This window comes from Canis lupus, chromosome 31 (assembly GCF_003254725.2).
Source record: "Canis lupus dingo isolate Sandy chromosome 31, ASM325472v2, whole genome shotgun sequence".
NCBI lineage: Eukaryota > Metazoa > Chordata > Mammalia > Carnivora > Canidae > Canis > Canis lupus.
Window position 1 is genome coordinate 5123589 of NC_064273.1, and position 24342 is coordinate 5147930.

Genomic DNA, 24342 nt, shown 5'->3' on the forward strand with positions numbered 1-24342 from the left:
CATTCATAATATATATCTTCTTAATGGGAGATTTAATCCTTCTATATTTAAGGTAATTACTAATAGGGAAGCAATTACTATTGACATTTTGTTAATTATGTCCTATATGTCTTCTACTGATTTAGTCATTTTCCTTTCTTGATGCCTTGTGTTTCACTGACATTTTGTGTGTTTACATCCTTTGATTATTTTTTCTCCTTTTCTTTTGTAAATCTTCAATAGATATTTTCTCTGTGGTTACCATGGGGATTAACTAAAATATTTTTTCAGTAACATACTAATTATTGTAAATTTTTGCATTCAATCACAGTAAAAAATATTCTACCCTTTATATCTCCCCCTACATTTTCATTGATGCCACATATCACCTCTTTTTATATTTTATATTAATTAACAGTTGACTGTGTGCTTTGAACTTTTAAATTCTATAACTGAATTTAAAATGAGCTGTTAGGAGAAACTGAGTGGCAGTTGGATAAGTGACCAACTCTTGATTTAGGCCCAGGTCATGATCTCAGGTTTTGAGATCAAGGACTGTGTCAGGCTCCATGCTCAGTGGGGAGTCTGCTTAGAATTCTCTGCTGCTGCCCCCATTCATGCCCAGTGCAGTCTCTCTCTCTCTATCTCTCTCTCAAATAAATAAGTAACTCTTTTAAAAATGTGATTTGAGCACCACCATTATAATATTACAGATTTTGTATATGTTCATGTCTTTATCAGAGAGATTTATATTTTTGCATGCTTCTGTGTTGTTTTTAACTGTCCTTTGGTTTTATTTTTTATTTTTTTATAAATTTATTTTTTATTGGTGCTCAATTTGCCAACATATATAATAACACTCAGTGCTCATCCCATCAAGTGGCCCCTCAGTGCCCATCACCCAGTCACCCCCACCCCCCGCCAACCCCCTTTCTACCACCCCTAGTTTGTTTCCTAGAGTTAGGAGTCTCTCATGGTCTGTCTCCCTTTCTGATATCTCCCACTCATTTTTTCTCCTTTCCCCTTTGTTCTCTTTCACTATTTTTTAATATTCCCCAAATGAATGAGACCATATGATGTTTGTCCTTCTCTGATTGACTTATTTCACTTAGCATAATACCCTCCGGTTCCATCCACATTGAAGCAAATGGTGGGTATTTGTCGTTTCTAATGGCTGAGTAATATTCCAGTGTATACATAAACCACATCTTCTTTATCCACTCATCTTTTCCATGGACACCGAGGCTCCTTCCAGAGTTTGGCTATTGTGGACATTGGTGTTATAAACATTGGTTTAAGGCCAGATGTCCTGGCGTTTCATTGCATCTGTATCTTTGGGGTAAATCCCCAGCAGGGCAATTGCAGGGTCGTAGGGCAAATTTATTTTTAACTCTTTGAGGAACCTCCACACAGTTTTCCAGAGTGGCTGCACAAGTTCACATTCCCACCAACAGCAAGGGGGGTCCCCTTTCTCCACATTCTCTTGAACATTTGTTGTTTCCCGTCTTGTTAATTTTCCCCATTCTCACTGGTGTGAGGTGGTATCTCATTGTGGTTTTGATTCATTTTTCCCTGAATGCAGAGCATTTTATCATGTGCTTGTTGGCCATGTGTATGTCTTCCTCTGTGAGATTTCTGTTCATGTCTTTTGCCCATTTCATGATTGGATTGTTTGTTTCTTTGCTGTTAAGTTTAATAAGTTCTTTATAGATCTTGGATACCAGCCCTTTATCTCATAGGTCATTTGCAAATATCTTCTCCCATTCTGTAGGTTGTCTTTTAGTTTTGTTGACTGTATCCTTTGCTGTGCAAAAGCTTCTTATCTTGATGAAGTCCCAATAGTTCATTTTTGCTTTTGTTTCTCTTGCCTTCATGGATGAATCTTGCAAGAAGTTACTGTGGCCAAGTTCAAAAAGGGTGTTGCCTGTGTTCTTCTCTAGGATTTTGATGGAATCTTGTCTCACATTTAGATCTTTCATCCATTTTGAGTTTATCTTTGTGTCTGGTGCAAGAAAGTGGTCTAGTTTCATTCTTCTGCATGTGGATGTCCAGTTTTCCCAGCACCATTGATTGAAGAGACTGTCTTTCTTCCAATGGATAGTCTTTCCTCCTTTATGGAATATTAGTTGACCATAAAGTTCAGGGTCCACTTCTGGGTTCTCTATTCTGTTCCACTGATCTATGTGTCTGTTTTTGTGCCAGTACCACACTGTCTTGATGACCACAGCTTTGTAGTACAATCTGAAATCCGGCATTGTGATGCCCCCAGCTATGGTTTTCCTTTTTAAAATTCCCCTGGCTATTCGGGGTCTTTCTGATTCCACACAAATCTTAAAATAATTTGTTCTAACTCTCTGAAGAAAGTCCATGGTATTTTGATAGGGATTGCATTAAACGTGTACATTGCCCTGGGTAACATTGACATTTTAACTATATTAATTCTTCCAATTCATGAGCATGGAATATTTTTTCATCTCTTTGTGTCTTCCTCAATTTCTTTCAGAAGTGTTCTGTAGTTTTTAGGGTATAGATCCTGTATACCTCTTTGGTTAGGTTTATTCCTAGGTATCTTATGCTTTTGGGTGCAATTATAAATGGGATTGACTCTTTAATTTCTCTTTCTTCAACCTCATTGTTTGTGTATAGAAATGCCACTGACTTCTGGGCATTGATTTTGTATCCTGCCACACTGCCAAATTGCTGTATGAGTTCTAGCAATCTTGGGGTGGAGGCTTTCGGGCTTTCTATGTAAAGTATCATGTCATCAGCAAAGAGAGAGAGTTTGACTTCTTCTTTGCCAATTTGAATGCCTTTTATTTCTTTTTGTTGTCTGATTGCTGAGTCTAGGATTCTAGTACTATGTTGAATATCAGTGGAGAGAGTGGACATCCCTGTCATGTTCCTGATCTTAGGGGAAAGGCTCCCAGTGCTTCCCCATTGAGAATGATATTTGCTGTGGGCTTTTCGTAGATGGCTTTTAAGATGTCGAGGAATGTTCCCTCTATCCCTACACTCTGAAGAGTTTGGATCAGGAATGGATGCTGTATTTTGTCAAATGCTTTCTCTGCATCTAATGAGAGGATCATATGGTTCTTGGTTTTTCTCAATGGATTTCATTGAGTTCTGCTCGAATCTTTATTGACTCTCTTCTTCTGCTGGAAGGATCTATTTGCTGTTTTTTCTCCAGCTCCTTTAGTTGCAAGGTTAGCTTTTGTATTTGAGTTCTTTCCAGTTCTTGGATGGATGCTTGTATTCCGATGTATTTCCCCCTCAGGACTGCTTTTGCTGTATCCCAAAGATTTTGAATTGTTGTATCATCAGTCTCATTAGTTTCCATGAATCTTTTAAATTCTTCTCTAATTTCCTGGTTGACCCTTTCATCTTTTAGCAGGATGGTCCTTAACCTCCATGTGTTTGAAATCCTTCCAATCTTCTTGTGATTTAGTTCTAATTTCAAAGCATTATGGTCTGAAAATATTCAGTGGACGGTCCCAATCTTTTGGTATCAGTTCACACCTGATTTGTGACCCAGTATGTGGTCTATTCTGGAGAAAATTCCATGTGCACTTGAGAAGAATGTGTATTCAGTTGTGTTTGGATGTAAAGTTCTGTAGATATCTGTGAAATCCATCTTGTCCAGGGTATCATTTAAAGGTCTTGTTTCTTTGGAAATGTGCACTTAGAAGACCTATCGAGTGTAGAAAGAGCTAGATTGAAGTCACCAAGTATAAGTGTATTATTATCTAAGTATGTCTTAACTTTAGTTATTAATTGATTGACATATTTGGCAGCTCCCACATTGGGGGCATATATATTGAGGATTGTTAAGTCCTCTTGTTGGATAGATCCTTTAAGTATGATAGAGTGTCCTTCTTCATCTCTCACTACAGTCTTCGGGATAAACTTTAGTTTATCTGATATAAGGATGGCTACCCCTGCTTTCTTTTGAGGACCATTCGAATGGCAAATGGTTCTCCAACCTTTCATTTTCAGGCGTAGGTGTCCTTATGTCTAAAATGAGTCTCTTGTAAACAGCAAATAGATGGGTCCTGCTTTTTTTTTATCCAGTCTGAAACCCTGCGCCTTTTGATGGGGGTCATTAATCCTATTCTCGTTCAGAGTTTTTATTGAAAGATATGAGTTTAGTGTCATCATGGTATCTATTCAGTCCCTGTTTTTGTGGATTCTTTTCTTGGACTTCCTCTTTCTTTTACAGAGTCCCCCTTAAAATTTCTTGCAGAGCTAGTTTGGAGGTCACATATTCTTTCAGTTCCTGCCTGTCTTGGAAGCTCTTTATCTCTCCTTCTATTCTGAATGAGAGCCTTGCTGGATAAAGTAGTCTTGGTTGCATGTTCTTCTCATTTAGGACCCTGAATATATCCTGCCAGCCCTTTCTGGCCTGCCAGGTCTCTGTGGAGAGGTCTGCTGTTACCCAATATTCCTCCCCATAAAAGTCAGGGATTTCTTGTCTCTTGCTGCTTTAAGAATCTTCTTTTTGTCTTTGGAGTTTGCAAGCTTCACTATTAAATGTCGAGGTGTTGAACGGTTTTTATTGATTTTAGGGGGGGATCTCTCTATTTCCTGGATCTAAATGCCTGTTTCCCTTCCCAGATTAGGAAAGTTTTCAGCTATGATTTGTTCAAATACATATTCTGGACCTCTGTCCCTTTCGGCGCTCTGGAACCCCAATTAAATGTAGATTTTTCTTTTTGAGGTTGTCATTTAATTCCCTCTATCTATCCTCATGATTTTTTAATTTTTTTTTCTCTTTTTTCCTCAGTTTCCCTCTTTGCTATCAACTTGTCTTCTATGTCACTCACTCGTTCTTCCACCTCCTTAACCCTCGTCGTTAGGACCTCTAGTTTGGATTTCATCTCATTTAATTGATTTTTAATTTCTGCCTGATTAGATCTAAATTCTGCAGTTATGAAGTCTCTTGAGTGCTTTATGCTTTTTTTCTAGAGCCACCAGTAGCTTTATAATAGTGCTTCTGAATTGGCTTTCTGACATTGAATTGTAATCCAAAGTTTTTAACTTTGTGGGAGAGAGGACTATTTATGATTCTTTCTTTTGAGGTGAGTTTTTCCTTCTAGTCATTTTGCTCAGTGCAGAGTGGCCAAAAACAAGTTGTATTGGGAAAAGGAGATAAAGAGAGGAGAGAAAGAAGAAAAGAAAAAGAAAAAAAGAAGAAAAAAGAAGAGAAGAAAAGAAAAAAAGGGGGAGGTAAGCAAACCAAACAAAAAACAAGGGGAGTATCCTCTGATTCTGTATACTGTAAATCCCTCGACTTCTCCTGGAACTTTCCAGGGCTCCTTGGTCAATAATTTGTTTTTCCCGTGTAGGTCTAGCTTGTCTTCTGAGGGAGGGGCCTGCTGTGCTGATTCTTAGGTGTGAGCACCTGGGGGAGCTGTTCATCCGCCTGCCTGGTGCAGGACTCAGAGAAAGTTGTTTAACCTGTTTATCCTGTGAGGCCACTGTGAGGCTCAGTGGGGGTTGTTTACCCGTGAGGCCCCAGGAGGAACAACAACAGTGGGGGTGGCCAGCTCTCCAGCCCTGGAGTCAGCTCCTGCAGTAACTACCAGAGCTCTCAGTCTGCAGGGGCCTGGATGCTCTGCGGGCGGGGCCGCTGATCTGCTCAGCTCGGGGCTGCCCAGCGGCAGGAGCGTCCCTGCTGTCCTGGGCCCTCCCGGCCTCTGCCTGGCCCGGGGGAAGCGCCCTGTGCTCCCGGGCCTGCGCTGCTGGAATCTGGCTCCCTGCCGGGCAGCTCCCTCTGCGCCGAGCCTCTACCCGAGCCGCTCCAAGCTGCAGCCCTTTGGGGAGCTCGCCCACGGGGTGTGGGGCGCTTCCCCCCGGGGTGCAGTTCCTCTGTTAGTGTCCCTGGGAGCCTGAGGGCATCCCCACCCCTCCTGGGATCCTGCCCGAGCTCCCTGTGGAGTGTCTTTCTGACCAGAAAGGTTGGTGCAGCTCCTGTTTCTCCGGGACGGGGCTCTCCTGTCCTGGGGGCTTTCAACTGCAGCCTCAGCCCAGCTCCTCGTGGGGCCCCTCCCCCTTGGAGGCCTTTTGTTTCTTTATTTCTTTTCCCCCGTCTTCCTACCTTAGAAGCATGAACTCTTCTCACTGTAGCATTCCAGCTGTCCTCTCTTTAAATCTCAGGCCGAATTCGTAGGTTTTCAGGATGATTTGAAGGTTATCTAGGTACTTTGGTGGGGACAGGCGACTTGGGGACCCTCCTCTTCTGCCATCTTGCCCTGCCTCCCCCTGTCCTTTGGTTTTAATGTGGGGTACTCCCTTTAGCAATCCTTAAAGGCAGGTCTAGTAGGCAGCTTCTGTTGATCTGGGAAGGTCTTTATTTCTTCTTCCTTTTTGAAGGATAGTTTTGCCAGATATAATATTCTTTTTTGGTACATTTTTTATAGTTGCTTTTAATGTATCACCTCACTTCCTTCTTTGTAATGTTTCTGCTGAGGTACCTGTGGATAATTTCATGAGAGTTCCCATTTACATGACAATTTTTTTTTTTCCTTTCAGCTTCCAAAAGTTTTATGTGATTGATTTTTGACAGCTTGATCATGTGTCTCTTGGGTTTATGCTAGTTAGAAACTTTTTAATTCTTGAATTTGAATGTTTATTTCCATTCTTATATTTGGTAAGTTTTTGGCTGATATCACTTCAAATTCTCTCTCCCTTATCCATTCATTTCCATAATGCATAAATTTATCTGCATGTTGGGGTCCCATAAATTCTTTGAGCTTTTCCAATTTTCTTGATTCTTTTCCTGTTTATTTCTCCGATTCTATAATTTCAAATACACTCTTTTGAGTGCACCATATTTTTTCTTCTGCTTGATCAAGTCTGCTGTTGAAACTCTAGTGAATTTTTCATTATAGTCATTGCATTTTTCAGTTCCAAAATTTTTCTTTGCTTATTTTTATATAGTTTCTAGCTCCTTATTAATCTCATTTTGCCTATGCCTACTTTTCCTGATTTCACTTACTTGTGCGTCTGAATTCTCTGGTGCATTGAGCCTTTTAAGGTGGTTATTTTGGATTTTTTGTCAACTAATTCATAGATGTACCTTTCCTTAGGGTTTGTTTTATGGAGATTTATTTTTGTCTTTTGACTAGGCCATGCTTTCCTGTTTCTCTCTTGCTATATGTATGGTAATTTTTGCATTTGAAAAAAAACCCAGCCATCTCCCACTCTTTATAGACTAACTTTAGAGAAAAGACCTTCACCAATGATCTTGGGAAGAGACTCTGGCAGCTTCTCAAGCCTTTTATTAAGATGCATCTTCTCTAGGTTTATGTGTTCCAGTTTCTTTTCTGGAGCTTGTGCTCTTTTGCTCTTTCTAATGTATAGTACTGTAAGTCCTTTGGGCTGCAATAAGCCAGTGAGTTCTCTTTTGTTCTCAGAAGGCAAGGCATCCAAAGTATGCTGATTTATTCTCAGTGCTCTGAGTTGGGCAAGACATAAATCAGTCCTTCTGGAAGTTTCCTGAAAAGCTTGAATATTGCATACATGCATGTATATTTCACCTTTCTCTTTGTCTTCCAAAGGAGAAGTCACAAGCTGGGTACTTTCTGATTGCTCTGAACTGTGCCAGTGTTAGGGAAGGGCTGACATGGTTGAAATAAAACAACTTTTTTTTTTTTTTTTTTTTTTTTTTTACCTATTTCATTGTGGCTGTTTTTGACTTTGAACTTGCTAGAGTCACTGTGGCTTCTTAAATGGTTTTTGGAGTTCTTATAATGGCCTTTTGGGCCATATATTTTTAAGTCATTGTCTCTGTTGGGGAATGAGATCTAGGTCTTCCTCTTTCATCATTTTGCTGATATTACTTTCTACTTAGGACAAAAGTGCCAAGCCAATTCAAGGGAGTAAAGAAATGGTACTGGAGCAATTGAACATTTTTAAAATAGTATACATGAACTTAAATCTCCTATTTTACATAAAAATAAATAATTGTTGGAATGCCTGGGTGGCTCAGTGGTTAAGCATCAGCCTTTGGCTCAGATCATGATCCCAGGGTCCCGCTCCCCATAAGGAGCTGCTTCTCCCTCTGTCTATGTCTCTACTTCTCTCTGTGTGTCTGTCATGAATAAATAAATAAAATATTAAAAAAATCATTATTATAGGCCAAATGTTTCTGTACCTCCAAAAAAAAAAAAAAAAAAACATTTTGAAATATTAACCCACAATGCAATGGTATTAAGAAGTGGTACCATGAGGAAGTAATTAGAATCAGATGAGCTCACGAAGGCAGATCTCTCATGAATGGATTAGTGCCCTTATTACAAAAAATATAAGAATGCTTGCTATTCTCTGCTGTCTGCCTAACTAGGATACAATGAGAAGTGAGCAGCTTGCAACCAGAAAGAGTCTTCAATAGAACTGCTGATTCCTGATATTGGAATTCCAGGTACCATAACTGAAAGAAATAATTTCTGTTGCTTTTAAGCCACCTAGTCTTTGGTATTTCTGTTATAGCAGCCTGAACAAATGGAGACAGTCATGTAGTTAAACAAAATATGAAACCAAAACTTTGAGAAAATATACAGGAGAAAACTTTCCATAATTAGGGCTATGCAAAGAATTATTACAAATGAACAAAAAAAAAAAACATGATTTACAAATGGAAAATTTGATAATTTGGGCTTTCAAAATTTCAACAAAATTCTGCTCTATGTAGGACATATTAGGATGAAAATATAAGCTATATGATAAAAGAGAATATTTGGAAACTACAAATTTGACAACGTACAAGTATCTTGAGTAGAGCAAGAACTATCAGTCAATGGTAAAAATAAAACAAATAATGCAGTTAGAAAATGAGTAAAAATACAGTGGCGCTCTTCCAGAAGACATACAGATAGAAAAACAAGCACATGAAAACACGTTCAACAACATACACCACTGGGGAAATGAAAATGTAAACCACAGTGAATTATAACTGCATGGTTACCAGAATGGCTCAAATGTAAAAGAGTGACAACACCAAATATTGATGAGGCTATGGAAAAAGTGGATTATTCATACATTTCTGATAGAAATGTAAAAAGTTACAGTTACTCTTAAAAGATTTGGCAACTATACAGTTGTTCCAGTACCATTTGTTGAAAATCAGTAGAATATATATATATATATATACCTATATATTCAATGAATATATATATATATATATTCATTCCAATAATGAATTGGATGAATGAATTGGATGAATGAATTATATATATATATATATTTATTCCAATAATCTCCAATATATACATTCCAATACTCTCAATTTTATTCCACTGGACTATATAGATATACTATTGCTGATGAAGCACTGTATTACTTAAAATTTAGAGTAAAATTTAAAACCAAATTTTATGCTTTTCTACAACTATCACTTTTTTGCAAAATTGTTTATTATTCTAGTTTGATTGCACTTGCATATAAATGCTAGAATTTTAATTAGATTGTATTGAATCTATAGATCTAACTAGAGAGAGCTGACATTTTAATACTATTTAGTATTCCATTTTATGAAGGTGATATAGTTTTCCATTTACTAAGTTCTTTATTTTTTCTTAATAATGTTTCCTGGTTTTAAATATGGAGGAAATATACATTTATTTTTCTCAATTATTGCAAAGTTTGTTCTATTTTTGATATTACAACAAATCAAATTGTCTTTAATTTCTATTTCCAATTGTGTATATTTACCAATAAATCTACAACCAGAGCTCTTCACACATTTATGTGTTACACAATCAATACCATGTCATATCCCTTCAGCGGGAGAAAACTGGAATTTCTTATAGTGCATGCAGGTGTGCTGGCAATAAATTCTCTAAATTTTTCTTTATGTAAAAACTGCATCATTTTGCTTTTATTTTAATGGATTAATTCACTAGATATAGAAATTTTGGTTGGCAGTAATAACAATAGTGTGCTGAAAATAACAATATTATTATGTATGTTATACATATGTATAAATATACACAGACACACACACACACATATATATATACATATTTTTGTTTTTTTGTTTTTTCCTAGAAAGAGAGACAGTGGTGAGAGGGGCAGAAGGAGAGGAAGAGAGAGAACCATAGGCAGGCTCCATGTTCAGTGCAGAGCCCAACACAGGGTTCAATCTCAGGACTCTGAAATCATGACTTAAGCCAAAATTTGGATGTTTAACTGACTGAGACACCCTGATGTCCCTATATAAAATATATAAAAATATTGTTATTTTTAGCACATTGAACATGTCATTTTTACACCTTCTGATATGAATAATTTCTGATAAAAATTGAATCATTAATTATAATGTTTCCCAACATACATAGAGAAATATACTGTTTGTTTTTCTGTAATTGTTTAAAAATTTCTTAGACTTTTAGTACATTTATTATCATTTTTGTACATTTTTATCATTTTTTAGTTTTAGCACATTTATTATCATTTTGTGTTTTCATCTTGCTTGTTATTGTTGAGCTTCTTGTAAATTCATGTGCTCTGAAAAATTTGTGAAATCTTTGGTTCTTTATATTACTTTTCTCTACCCCTTTATTTTGCTCTTCTCTTTCTAGGACTTCAATTGCATGTATTACTTACTTGACATTTCTTCACAAGTGTCTTTGACATTTCTTTATAAGTGTCTTTGAAGCTCTGTCCATTTTATCTTTAATTTTTTTCTATATTCTTTAGATTGTGTAATATTTTGACCTGTTTTTAGGTTTGCTTATTTATTCTATTAACTGAAATCTGATATTAAGCCAATGTTGTTACTTTTTCATTTAAAGTTACTGTACTTTTCAGCACTTGATTTACTGAGTAGTTCTCATTTGTATGTTGAGATTCTCCAACTATTCCCACATTAAAATCAGTTTCCATTAACTTTATACATATGTTCCCACAATTCTTCAAACATATTTATGTAATAGTTGCTCTAAAATTTTTATCTGATGAATTCAATCTGGTTCTACTCAGTTTCTGTTGGTCATCTTTCTTCCCTGTTATGAGTGACACTTTCCCTCTTCTTTGATGTAGCTATTTGTTGAAAAATGGGCATTACAGATCACGATTGCTGTGGCATTAGATCCTGTTTTATGATTTCTGTGGTGTTCTTGCTCTTAAGAGATTTACTGCTGATTCTCAGATATTCTATCAGTCTCGGGATCTGCCTGCTGCCATCTCAAGCTTGTAAAGCTTCTACTGTCTTTTGCCTTGGTGGTGGCATAGTTGGGAATTGCACAGAATTAAAAAATTAAACAAAGCAATAAAATCTCAGATCTCACTCAGTACAGCTCTATCTTTAAAAAGTAAAGTCCTCATTTTCTTTTGTCTAAATTTTTGCCGTGCATTCTTCTCTCTTATTCATGAATCTGTAGTGTAGATGACAGCCAGGAATATGGGCAATTTTATGCACCAGGTTTGTATCTTACACTTTCTGTCATTTTCTAAATACCACACTTTGTCCTTTAACGTTTCAGTTACTCTTTTAATACTAAACCCTATTTGCCATCATCTCCAGTTGATAAAGATGAAGTTTCCTCTACTTATTTTGCAACAGCCTTGGGGTTTGGGAGGAGCATTCAGGCCAGAAATTCACAGATTTGCAATTCTCACATCTTCTAGTTGCAATATTTTAAAGTATAAACTCTAATTCTATTCTTCTTCTGACTGCTTTCCAGTTTGTTAAGTTTTATATGTATGAGGGGTCAAATTATTAATGTTACTGGAAGTTCTTTAGATATTAAAATTTTATGCCAAGATTTTTAAATGTTTTATTATTTAAAGATTTTATTTATTTATGAGAGAGAGAGAGAGAGAGAGAGAGAGAGAGAGAAAGGCAGAGACACAGGCAGAGGGAAAATCAGGCTCCATGCAGGAAGCCTGACATGGGACTGGATCCCGGGTCTCCAGAATCACACCCTAGGCTTCAGGCGGTGCTAAACCGCTGTGCCACCGGGGCTGCCCCATCCCCACAATTTTTTTTAAATACTCACATATACTGATCTAGCAAATATTAGGAGAATTTTTTGCTTAATGATAGTCATCAGGAAATGAAGAGAGGGAAGAAAGGGAGAGTTCTGTAGTTCATTATTAAAATTTACTATGAAAAATAAAAATAGTTTACCTATTATATGCAACCTAGTACTGTGAGTCTTTATGATCCCTCTCTGAAAGAGAGACATCTCAACTGGGAGGCCATGAGAGCTTCCCAATAGTTACTATGAGGGGATTTCCATTTTTGTCCCTATGTTTCTGCAATCTGGAGTCTGGAAATGATCCTTATTCCTGTTACTACAGACATAAAATATATAGAGAACACTTTATTATATTGAAGAAAGCATATCGAAAGGAAATATGGAAATAACACATTTTAGACATTATTCTTCTCTATTGCTGCCTCCCTTTCACTACTTTCTCTTACCCAAGTCCATTAGTAATCTCTCTACAAGCATTCCTAGTCTTCTTTACATTCCTAATTTGCAACACCTATACTGTTCTTTCCTCAAAAGTCCTTGTGGAGGCCATAATAATGCAGATTTCTAACTGCAGTATGTGCAATTAAGTGATAACTCTAGCTAATGCACTATGATATTATCACCATGTTCACAGTGAAGATATGTATCCCATTGGGCTGCTCTCAGCCAATGATTAAGCACATAAGAGATGCTAAGGCAGGGCCATTCCTAAGAAATAAAAGATTTCTCTGATGATCAGTGTTGACTCCAGAACTCTTTAATGGTTCTTCCAAATTCTTTTATACCTGCAGTGCATTCTAAGGTATTGACAATCCTTCCTTCCTTCCTTCCTTCCTTCCTTCCTTCCTTCCTTCCTTCCTTCCTTCCTTCCTTCCTTCCTTCCTCTTTTTCATACAAGGTCAGGCCTAAGTCACAGTCTAAAGGCTTTCATAGGCTCCCTTGGCTCTCTCTCTCTCTCTGTGATATCTAATATTTATCTTGCACATCTAATTTTGTCTTGGTGTCTGCTTCATGAAAAGTCCAAAATAATACAGACCCTGATCTATGCCAGCAGGCCTGGAAATACTCTTCTAATAAAGTGCATTTTAATTCTTGTGTTAACTTGTTTCTTCTTTCTCATCCCCCACATACAGTTAAAAGAAAATAGAAAATAGTTCATGGAGTGACTAGGAGGGGAATCTTTTTTGGTTTTGTTTATCTTTCCAAAATACTGACAATGAAATCCTCAGAATGTTTTGTATTTGTTTAATTTTAGAAAAATGTTAGGACAGTTAAGGAGGGGGCTCTGTTGGCAGTGAATGAACTACATGGGTAATAGACCAGTTCCTAAAGTCTAAATATTAAAAAGAGAGATGCATAGGTCACTTTCCTTGAACTAAAATATAACCTATTTCTTTTATCTTAAAGGATGCAATGATATAATTTATTATTTGGGTATTAAGTTTTTCAAGCCAATCTTGGCTGTTTCCTTAGTAACATTTTGCCATTAAAAAATCATTAAGAACAAACATGACTATGAACAAAGAAACAAACATGGCACCCAAATTCTGTTTGTATTTGGTTAAAAGTTGTCAGCCCCAGACTATATTAGTATATTTTAAGGTTAAGATAATTCTATAGACAATTCAAGACAAACAAGGATATATTTCTCTCTGTCTCTGTCTCTCTGTCTCTTTCTCTCTGTCTCTCAGTCTCTCTCTCTGTCTCTCTTTCTCTCCTCTCTCTCTCTCTCTCTCTCTCTCTATATATATATATATATATACACACACATATGTGTGTAATTTGAAAATCAGTAGAGTGTAGAACTGAGGCTATTTTAAATCCAAAGTCTTCAATATCTGCTATCACCTCCTTTTCCAAACCCATGTCTATTTGAATCATGGGTTATAAAAATCATACCATATGAACTATGACATAGCCACTTCAAATTATATTATTGATTTTATTATGCAAAATTGTAATTTTTGCTAAAAAATAAGACTATAAAATGGTTTAGCCATATTGTCTTAACTGTGTTTAGTATGCAAACATATCTGCTTCCTGCTGGTAATCACTACTGAAGAGACTAAATTTTTTTCCCATATTCTAAATTGTTTCCAAATTTTCTACAAATTTGTGATGAAAAAATATTTAAATTTTTATTATTATTTAATAGATAAGATGCTAGCCCCTCCAGTAATATTAAGGAACAGAGTCTCAGTGTGCTTGGTTTATTCAAATACTTTGTAATCCAGTAAATATGTTTTAAGAAGATTCATATAAATAATTCATATCATTTATTTAGCAGGAAAAAAAAATGTATAGTACCTTGCAGATCCAGGCAGTAGTGCCCTTATCTCATGGAATGTACTGAATGAGGTAAAAATGATAAGAATAAGGGAAAATGCTAAAATGAATATATTTAATTCTATTAAAATACAAAGAATGGAACAGCTAATTATCTCCATGAAGAATGATTCAGAAAACTATTTATAGATGAACAGCCATTTATACAACTGTTTAAAGGAGAAAAAGAAAAACTCATCAAGATGTATACATTTGTATGTGTACATGTTTACAAACAAATTTATCCAAGTTTTTTAATATTATGATTCAATAAACTTTTTTTTTTTAAAATAAGGGAGAATTAAGATGGTGGAGTGGTAGGAGGACCTTATGTTTGTCTCATTCCTCAAACACAGCTAGATAAATACCGAATCATTCTGAACACCCAGGAAATCAATCTGAGGATTGAGAGAAAAGAGGCCACATCAAGGAAGGTAGGAGGTGTATGATTTGGGGGCAAAAGAATCATGGGTATTGTGGACAGAAGGGAGCTCTGGTCATGAAGAGAGGAGAGAAAGAGAGACAAATAAAGGAACGTGCAGGGGATTGCACAAGAAAAACATCTCCCCAAACAATTGACTGGGAAAATAAGGGCTGATTATTATAAGCAACAGATGACTCAAAGTCTGAAGTTCTAGATCTCCTTGCCATTGCCAGGGTCAAGGCTGGTAAGTGTAGTGGTGCTCCTATGGAGAAGGAGGGTGGAGGCCTGGGAGTGGACAGCATGCTCTGAGGATCCCTGGGTCCTACTGGGAGAAACAGTTCCCCTTCTTAGAGTGCATTTGGGAGAGGTGACACTGCCTCTCAAGGGACAAAAGAGCTAGCAGGCAATGTTAAGCTACCCCATTCGTTAGCTTATGAGGAGAGACACCTGCTAAGGGCAGCTAACTTGGATGTCGTCTTTTGCTGTGCTTTACCATAAAATCCAAGTCCCAGTGTGGACATGCAATTATTTTTCTGGGACAAAGCAGTACCAGCTACGGCATGGTGAGACCCTCCTTCAAGAGATCTGCATGGGTTTGCACCGTGTTATGTCCCTAAAACTTGGAGTTTTGAAACCCAGCCATGTGCCTATAATGAAACACAGAAGCACTGCACACCTGGACCTGCAGACAGCTTGAACACAGGATGAAGGCAGGAATCTGACAGAAGAACAAGAAGAAATCAAAGCCAGGGAGTTAAGCAAGATAGTTATAAGTAATATACCCAAACAAGAATTCAAAACAACAATCCTAAGGATACTTAGCAGGGCTTGAGAAAAGCATAGAAGAGACTAGAGAGACCCGTAGCACAGACATAGAAGACCTAAAAACTAATCAGGCTGAAATAAAAGGGCTATACTCAAGATGCAAAACTGACTGGATGTAATGACGAAAGAGTGGAAGAAGAAGCAGAATGAATAAATGATATAGAACATAAAATTATGAAAAATAATAATGCTGAAGAGGGAAAGGAACTATCACATCATGAAGGTAGACTTAGGGAACTCAAATGTTCCATAAAGCAAAACAACATTCATATCATAGGAGTTTCAGAAGAAGAGAGGGAAACAGATAGATGGCATATTTGAGGAAATTATAGCTGAAAACTTCCCTAATCTGGGGAAGGAAGCAGACATCCAAATCCAGGAGGCACAGATAACTCCCATCAAAATCATAGCCAGCCAACACCAGGACATGTCATAGTAAAATTTGTAAAACACAGATAAGGAAATAATCTTGAAAGTAGTAAGAGAAAAGTAATCCCTAACCTACAAGGATGGACAAATCAGGTTGGCAGCAGATCTCTCCACAGAAACCTGGCAGGCCAGAAAAGCATGGCATGATATATTCAATGTGCAGAATGAGAAAAAATATGCAGCTAAGAATATGTTATTCAGCAAGGCTGTCATTCAGAATAGGAGGAGAGATAAAAAGTTTCCCAGACAAATAAAAACTAAAGTTTGTAACTGGTTTAATAACCAGCACTAAATATTAAAGTGGATTCTTTGATTGGGAAAGAAAGGCAAAAAGCAATAAAGACTAGAAAGGAATTGAGAAAATCTCCAGAACCATCAACTTTACAGGTAATACGATAGAACTAAATTCATATCTAGCAATCACTAAGAAAGCAAATGAACTAAATACTCCAGTCAAAAGATACAGAGTGTCAGAATAGATTAAAAGAAAAAGACTCATATATAAACTGCTTATAAGAGACTCATTTTAAACCTAAAGCACTTCCAGATTGAAAGTGAGGGGATGGAAAACCATCTATCGTACTAATGGACATCAAAAGAAACCTGGAGTAGCCATACTAGATTTTAAGCCAAAGACTGAAATAAGAGATGAAGAAGGGCACCATATCAAAATAAAAGAGTCTATCCAAAAAGGAGATCTAACAATTGTAAATATTTATGCTCCCAACTTGGGAGGAGCCAAATATGTAAACTGATTAATAATGAACATGAAGAAACTCACTGATAGCAATGCAATAATAGTAGGGGACCTTAACACCACACTTACAGCAATGGACAGATCATCCAAGCTGAAAGTTACCAAGGAAACAATGATTTTGAGTAACACACTGGACTAGATGCAGTTAAGCAGACATATTTAGAACATTTCATCCTAAAGCAGCAGAATATGCTTTTTTTTTTTTTAGACAAATACACACAGATAAAAGAACATCCTATTAAAGTACTAAGGAATGAATGGGTAAACCAGGATTAAAGGAAGAAAAACAAAAACACAAGGAAGCATATGAAAATGAAAACAAAACAGACCAAAATCTTTGGGATACAGCAAAGGCAGTCATAAGAGGAAAGTGCATAGGCATACAGGCCTTCCTCAGGAGCAAGAAAAGTCTCAAATACACAACCTAATCTTACAAATAAAAGGGCTAAACAAGGAATAGTAAATAAAGCCTAAAGCCAGTAGAAGAAGGAAAATAATAAAGATTAGAGCAGAAATAATGATACAGAAAAAAACAAACCCCACAAAACAAAACAGTAGAACAGATCAATAAAACCATGAGCTGGTTTTTTGAAAGAATTAATAAAAATGATAAAGCCTTAGCCAGACTTCTCAAAAACAAAAGAGAAAAAACAAAATAAAACCATGAATCAGAAAGGAAACATCAAAAATACTACCAGAGAAGTAAAAATAATTTTTTAGAAATAAAAAAATTATAAGAGAATATTATGAAAAATTAAATGACAATGATTTAGGCAATCTGGAAAAAATGGATAAATTCCTAGAAACTTATAAACTACCAAAGCTGAAACAGGAAGAAAGAGAAAACTTAAGGGGACTGATAACCAGCAAAGAAATTGAATCAGTAATCAAAAATCTCCCACAAAATAATTCCAGGACCAGATGGCATCCCAGGGGTATTCTACCAAACAAAGGAGAGTTAATACTTATTTTTCTGAAGCTGTTCCAAAAAATAGAAATGGAAGGAAAACTTCCAAAGTCATTCTATGAGGCCAGAATTATCTTGATTCCAAAACCAGACAAAGACCCCACTAAAAAAGAGAATTACAGGCCAATATCCCAGATGGACATGGATGTAAAAATTCTCAACAAGATACTAGCAAATCAAATCCAACAGTATATTAAAAGGATCATTCACCATGATCAAGTGGGATTTATTCCTGGGCTGAAGGGTGATTGAATATTCACAAATTAGTCAACATGATACACCACATTAATAAAAGAAAGGCTAGGAACCATATGCTTCTTTCAATAGATGCAGAAAAAGCATTTGACAAAGCATTCATTTATGAAAAAAAAAAAAAACCCTCAACAAATCAGGGAGAGAGGGAACATAAATCAACATCATAAAGGCCACATATGAAAGACCTACAGCAAATATCATCCTCAATAAGGAAAAACAGAGCTTTTCCTCAGGAACTCTTCCTCAGGAACAACACAAGGATGTCTGCTGTCACCACTGTTATTTGACATTATACTGGAAATCCTAGCTTCAGCAATTAGACAACAAAAAGAGATAAAAGGCACCCCAATCAGCAAGAAGTCAAACTTTCTTTCTTCACAGACAGCATGATACTCCAGTGGAAAACCTGAAAGATTCCACGAAAAAATTGCTAACACTGACACACAAATTCAGCAAAGTCACAGGATATAAAATCAACATACAGAAGTCTGTTACATTTCTATACACCAATAATGAAGCAGCAGAAAGAGAAATCAAGGAATCAATCCCATTTGCAATTACACCAAAACCCTTTAAGGTACCTGCGAATAAATCTAACAAATGAGGTAAAAGATCTGTACTCTGGAAACTATAAAACACTGATGAAAGAAATTGAAGATGACACAAAGAAATGGAAAAACATTCCATGCTCATGGATGGGAAGAACAGATATTCAAATGTCTCTACTACCCAAAGCAATCTATACATTTAACACAATCCTCATCAAAATACGACCAGCATTTTTCACAGAGTGAAAACAAACAATCCTAAAATCTGTATGGAACCACAGAAGACCCCAAATAGTCAGAATAATCTTGAAAAAGAGAAGCAGAGCTAGAGGTATCAGAATTCTGGACTCCAGCTATATTACAAAACTGAAGTCTGTGAGACAGTATGCTACAGATATAAATGCAGATACATAGATCAATGGAACAGAATAGAAAACCCATAAATTGACCCACAACTATATGGCCAACTAATCTTTAACAAAGCAGGAAACAATATCCAATGGAAAAAAGATAGTCTCTTCAACAAGTGGTGTCGGGAAAACTGGACAGCAAAATAGAGAATGAAACTGGACCACTTTCTTACCATACACAAAAATGAATTCAAAAGAGTGAACGAGGGCAGCCGTGGGGCTCAGAGGTTTAGCGCCACCTTCAGCCCAGGGCCTGATTCTGGAAACCCGGGATTGAGTCCCACATTGGGCTCCCTGCATGGAACCTGCTTCTCCCTCTGCCTGTGTCTCTGCCTGTCTCTCTGTCTCTCTGTGTCTCTCATGAATAAATAAATAAAATACTAAAAAACTAACAAACAAAAAACCAAAAGGGTGAACGACCTAAGTGTGAGACAAGAAACCATAAAAATTCTAGAGGAGAACACAGGCAGCAACTTCTTTGACCTCAGCTGTAAGAACTTTTTAGTAGACATGTCTCCTGAGGCCAGGAAAACAAAACCAAAAATGTTCTCTTGGGATTTCAGCAAGATAAAAGGAAAGGAAATTGTTTCCTTTGCTGTGCAGGAAACAATCAGCAAAACTAAAAGGCATTCTGTAGGTTGCAACCTACAGAATGCAAGAAGATATTTGCACATGACATATCTGATAAAAGGTTAGTATCCAAACCCTATAAAGAACTTCTCAAACTCAACCCTCAGAAAACCAAATAATCTACTTAAGATACGGGCAGAAGATATAAATACTCATCATCAAAGTAATATAAATCAGAACCACCATGAGATACCATCTCACATCTGTCAGAATAGCTAATCAATAGCACAGGAAACAACAGATGTTGGCAAGGATTTGGATAAAGGGGACCCCCTTACTCTGTTGGTGGGAATGCAAAGTGGTACAGCCACTCTGGAAAACAGTATGGAGGTTATTCAAAAAGTTGAGAATAGAGCTACCCTATGACATGGCAATTGCACTACTAGGTCTTTACACAAAGTATCCAAAAATACTGATTTGAAGGGGCACATGCATCCTGATGTTTACAGCAGCATGATTAACAATAGCCAACTTATGGACAGAGTCCTAACATCCATTGACTGATGAATAGATAAAGAAGAGGTGGAGGAAAAAAAAAAAGGCAGGAGAGCAAGCCATGAGAGACTTTTAACCATAGAGATCTAACTGAGGGTTGATAGAGGGAAGTCATCAGGGGGTGGCCTAAATGGGTTATGGATATTGAAAACACTTTTTGTGTTGAGCACTAGATGTTATATGTAAGTGATGAATGACAAAATTCTACTCCTAAAACCAATATTGTACTGTGTCTAGCTAAGTAGAATTTAAATAAAAATTGGAAAGAAATAATAGTTTTTAATTAAAAACTTTCCATGATTATGTAGGATTGTTAGCCTAAAAAATAAAAATAAACCAACAAATGAATGAATGAATGAATGAATGGGTCAATGATAAGGAGAAAGAAGAAGAACAGTTAAAGCAGAGTAAGAAAAGATGTTCCAGAAATAAGAGATTAAAGTGAAATGATGGAAGTTTTTAATATGATAAGAGATTTTCTCATTACATATAAAATAAGTGGAAACATAAACATCTGAATAAAGGCTGTACTCATATATAATCTAAATAACACCTGCTATTTTCATTTACAAATAGATTTTTTTCTTAAATTTAGCAAATCAGATGCAGACCATTAAGATATAATGATTGGAATACCAGATAGAACATCAGCAGGAACCAAATGCCAGGGATTAAAAAGAAAGTAGCTTCATATTTTTAGAATAATTATATTTTAGACTCTGACATCCACGTTTTACAATTCAGTATATTATATAAAAGACCCCAATGGAGAGTATTTATTATGTCTGTTGCACAGAAAATTTAGCATTCCCACTCACTTTTCATAAAAACACATTTGTATAATCTCCGTATAAGAATGTTTTCAAGTAACTGATAAGTGAATGTTCAAGCACATAGTAGGTGCTCAGTTATTTATTTTAAATAGCTTATGCTATATTAGTAAGATTTTTTATTTTGGAGGGCAACCCATTAAATCCCAGATAATAGTATCCAAGTTGTGGTTATTGCTAAAAGCAAATAACATATGTTAGATTTAATGTTGAATATGTGCTATAAGATTACAAACTTTAATGCATAACATCATTGGGATTTTATAGATCAAATTAATTGTGAGTGCATTTTTACCTGTCATCATACAAATTTCTTTCTCTCATGAACAATATAAAGACAGAGTAGTTTAAATATCTAATAGAAAAAAACAAACATATCTTTCCTCATACCTAAATAGCATTATATATTGTTCAGACAGAGCGAAAGGAGGAAAAACATATCTGGTGAGATAAATCTTTACAAATGTATTCTATCATTAAATTTCACTTAATATTGTTGCAATAAAACAAAACTTTTTTTTTTTTTGTCTTGTTTTCCTCTACTTATTTTGAGGATATTTTAACTGAGAGGCAAATACATTTTAACATTTGGACACATACTCTTTACTAAAGTATTCCTGGGCAATATATACTTTGGAGATATGGATCATAGGGTAAGGAAAGAAATAGCTATGAAATTAATAAAAATAATTCGATGAATTTTCTTGACATCTTATTCAACTGTAGATACGACAGCTCAGTTCATTTGGTGCAAACATAGTCAGCAGTGGCGGCTATATTACAAGGTCTGATTCAGACTGATAACTCAAAGAATCTCAGGCAGTTCAACATTTATTTTAGAAATATCAAAAGCAATTAGGTCAAGAGTTTAACATTTCGTTAAAGCATAGTCTATTTGAACTTTTTACACACATAAGAAAAGGATCTCCAATCAATAGATATTTTATTAAGCTCTGGAAATTCCTGCTGATTTTGATACTCAGAGAAGAGAGAAGTTAGAAAATAGAAAATAAGTAAATTTGTAATTATAAGAGCACATTTTAGAAAACTGAGTTCTCATTTCACCTTTATTTTCTTTTCTAGGAAGAACTGCTTAAAGGGCATGGCATAAAATCTGATAAGAAGATATCTTTCTGTTAGGCAAAATGTTTATCAATACTAATGTTATCTTAGCAACCTCCTGTTCTGAAGTACTTAAGAAAATTTATGTACTATGCCTTAGGGGATTATACAAACTGGAAAGCTGTCTTTCTAAGACCCATCTTCAAAGGGGAGACTGGATAACTGAGTTTCCAGAATTCCTTGACAGAAACATAAAGAATCATAGAAAAATGGAGCTTCCAACTCAAAGGGAGGCAAAACATAAGGAAAGATAGGAGCACTAGAACAGATATTCCCTTATCCTTCTGTTCTAGAACAAATTTCCAAAGTCCCTATATACTGAAATTCTACTTAATGGAAAAAAGTACATGCTCTGTAACATGCACTCATCAAGTTTATTCATTTTTAGCAACAAATTAGAAGTGGAATTTATGGTAAATGACTGTATGTCTTCAAGATGATGTAGGTCATAAGAACACATAAGTAGAGAGAGAATATAATTTCATCCCATAAGGTTAATGAGTAGGCTTGAATGAAAATGAGCCAGAAATAGAGCCATTGCTCTACTATACCATGTAGGCTTAGCAGAAAAGTATAACAGAATTAGTCAACAGCATAAATCATAATGTAGAATTCACCTATTAGAAGATAGATAATGCTGGAGATATTGAGAGAGTATAAAGTTCGAGAAGAATCTTTCATCAGAAGCCTGGAACTATGCTTTCCTGATAGCCTTCACACTTGTGACAAAAGAGAGTGTTGTATATAACTATATGCATTTTGTGGAATTACTAAAGAGAGTTAGATTGCTTTTATAAAAGAAAGGAAGTCCAATAAGATATATATGGAATAGATGGGAGAGCTCAGGCAGTGCAATTTTCAGCCCCATTTACTCTGCAACCTTCATGGTCTGACGTAAGTACAGGTCAAACAATGGAGCCTATGCTGGGCATTACCACTAGATGCATAGGATTGAACATGCTAGAGACATTAGTTATGGGAGTTAAATTATCAGATAAATGCAAGTGGGCTTTAGAGCATTTGTAGGGCCCATCTTTGAGAGCCTGCATGAAGCCAAACACAAGGAAGGAAGTTTGTCTGGGCCTGATGGTTCCTGGCACTTCCAGCAGGGTGGAAACACTAAGGAAACAATCCATTTCTGAGTAACCTAGGGAAGGATGATACTTCTACTTTGGGCATAAGACAGGGGATCTTTATTACGGATAGTACAGAATTGTTAGAGAAGGTTTGGAAGAATATCAAACAAGTACTACTGGAAGCCATCTGTGCTAGGGCTGACTAAAATACTGTTAGAGGCCTAAGACCCCCAATCCTATTCCTGACTTCCCCATAAATACTCTCAAATGCATTTCTCTTTCAGAATAACAATCATGTTACAATGAACAAAGGCTATTAGAAAGATATGGGAATATTCATGATTTAAATCAGAGTTTGGCAGATTATGTCTTGTGGAGTAATTCTGCTCCATTACCCATTTTTGAAATAAAAACATAGGGAACATAGGGGGTACCTGGTTGGCTCAGTCAGTTAAGCATCTGCCTTTGGCTCAGGTTATGATCCTAGGATCCTGGGATAGAGCACTGCCTTGGACTCCCTGCTCAGTAGGAAGTCTGCTTCTCCCTCTCCCTCTGCCTGCCACTCCCTCTGCTGTTCTCTCTCTCTCTCTCTTTGTCAAATAAAAGTCTTTGAAAAAATATAGTGGAACCTAGCCATGCTTGTTTATTATGTATTGTCTATGGATGAATTTTTGCTACAATGCCCAGGGTGAATAGCTGTGACAGAGATTGCATGAATCTCCAAATCCTAAAATATTTACTATCTATTCCTTTACAGAAAAAAATGCCAACCATGCATTATATGGTAGAGTCAAACAACAGTTTAAGGGCCCAAGGACAGAGCTCAAACCTGAGAGATTTAATATTCATGAACCATGGTTGGGCTCTTAATCCAAAAGGCAGTGGAGCTGTAATGTGGGCTTACTGGCTAGGCATAAGATGTTGCTAAGGATACCATGGTTTTACTTCCTAATTATTAATGACCAAAAGGGAATATCAGCTGACCTTGATGTAATTTGGGGGTGGGAAACAAGAGAGCAGACGGAGAGTGTCTCACCTTACACACAACTAAATTAGGGATTTAAATTAAATTACCTACAATTAAATACCTACATCAGAAGGTGATAAAAGTATTGTAACATACTTGAACCTATCAATAGCTATACCATCAAAAACTAGTGGTTTCAAAATTCCAATCATGAATTTTGATTGTGATTCTGTGAATTTGCAGTTTTTTCTGGGGCCAGCTAGACAATTCTGCTGATCTCATTCATGTGTCTGTTGGCAACTGAGGATCAATGGCCTCACTCCAT

At 36.3% G+C, this 24342-nt stretch overlaps 1 long non-coding RNA gene across 3 annotated transcripts in view; it reads left to right on the top strand.

Moving 5' to 3' along the window:
• Window positions 1-23623, top strand: part of LOC112661808 (uncharacterized) — a 31353-nt gene extending 7730 nt beyond the window's left edge. Inside the window, exons 2-4 of one of the 3 annotated variants that reach the window (XR_007407569.1) lie at window positions 8321-8398; window positions 14639-14716; window positions 21936-23623. This is a non-coding gene — a long non-coding RNA (uncharacterized LOC112661808). Of the gene's footprint in view, window positions 1-8320; window positions 8399-14577; window positions 14717-21935 lie in introns of all 3 variants that reach the window. The other 2 variants (XR_003137991.2, XR_003137990.2) reach the window with 2 other exon arrangements.
• Window positions 23624-24342: the final 719 nt, after the last annotated feature.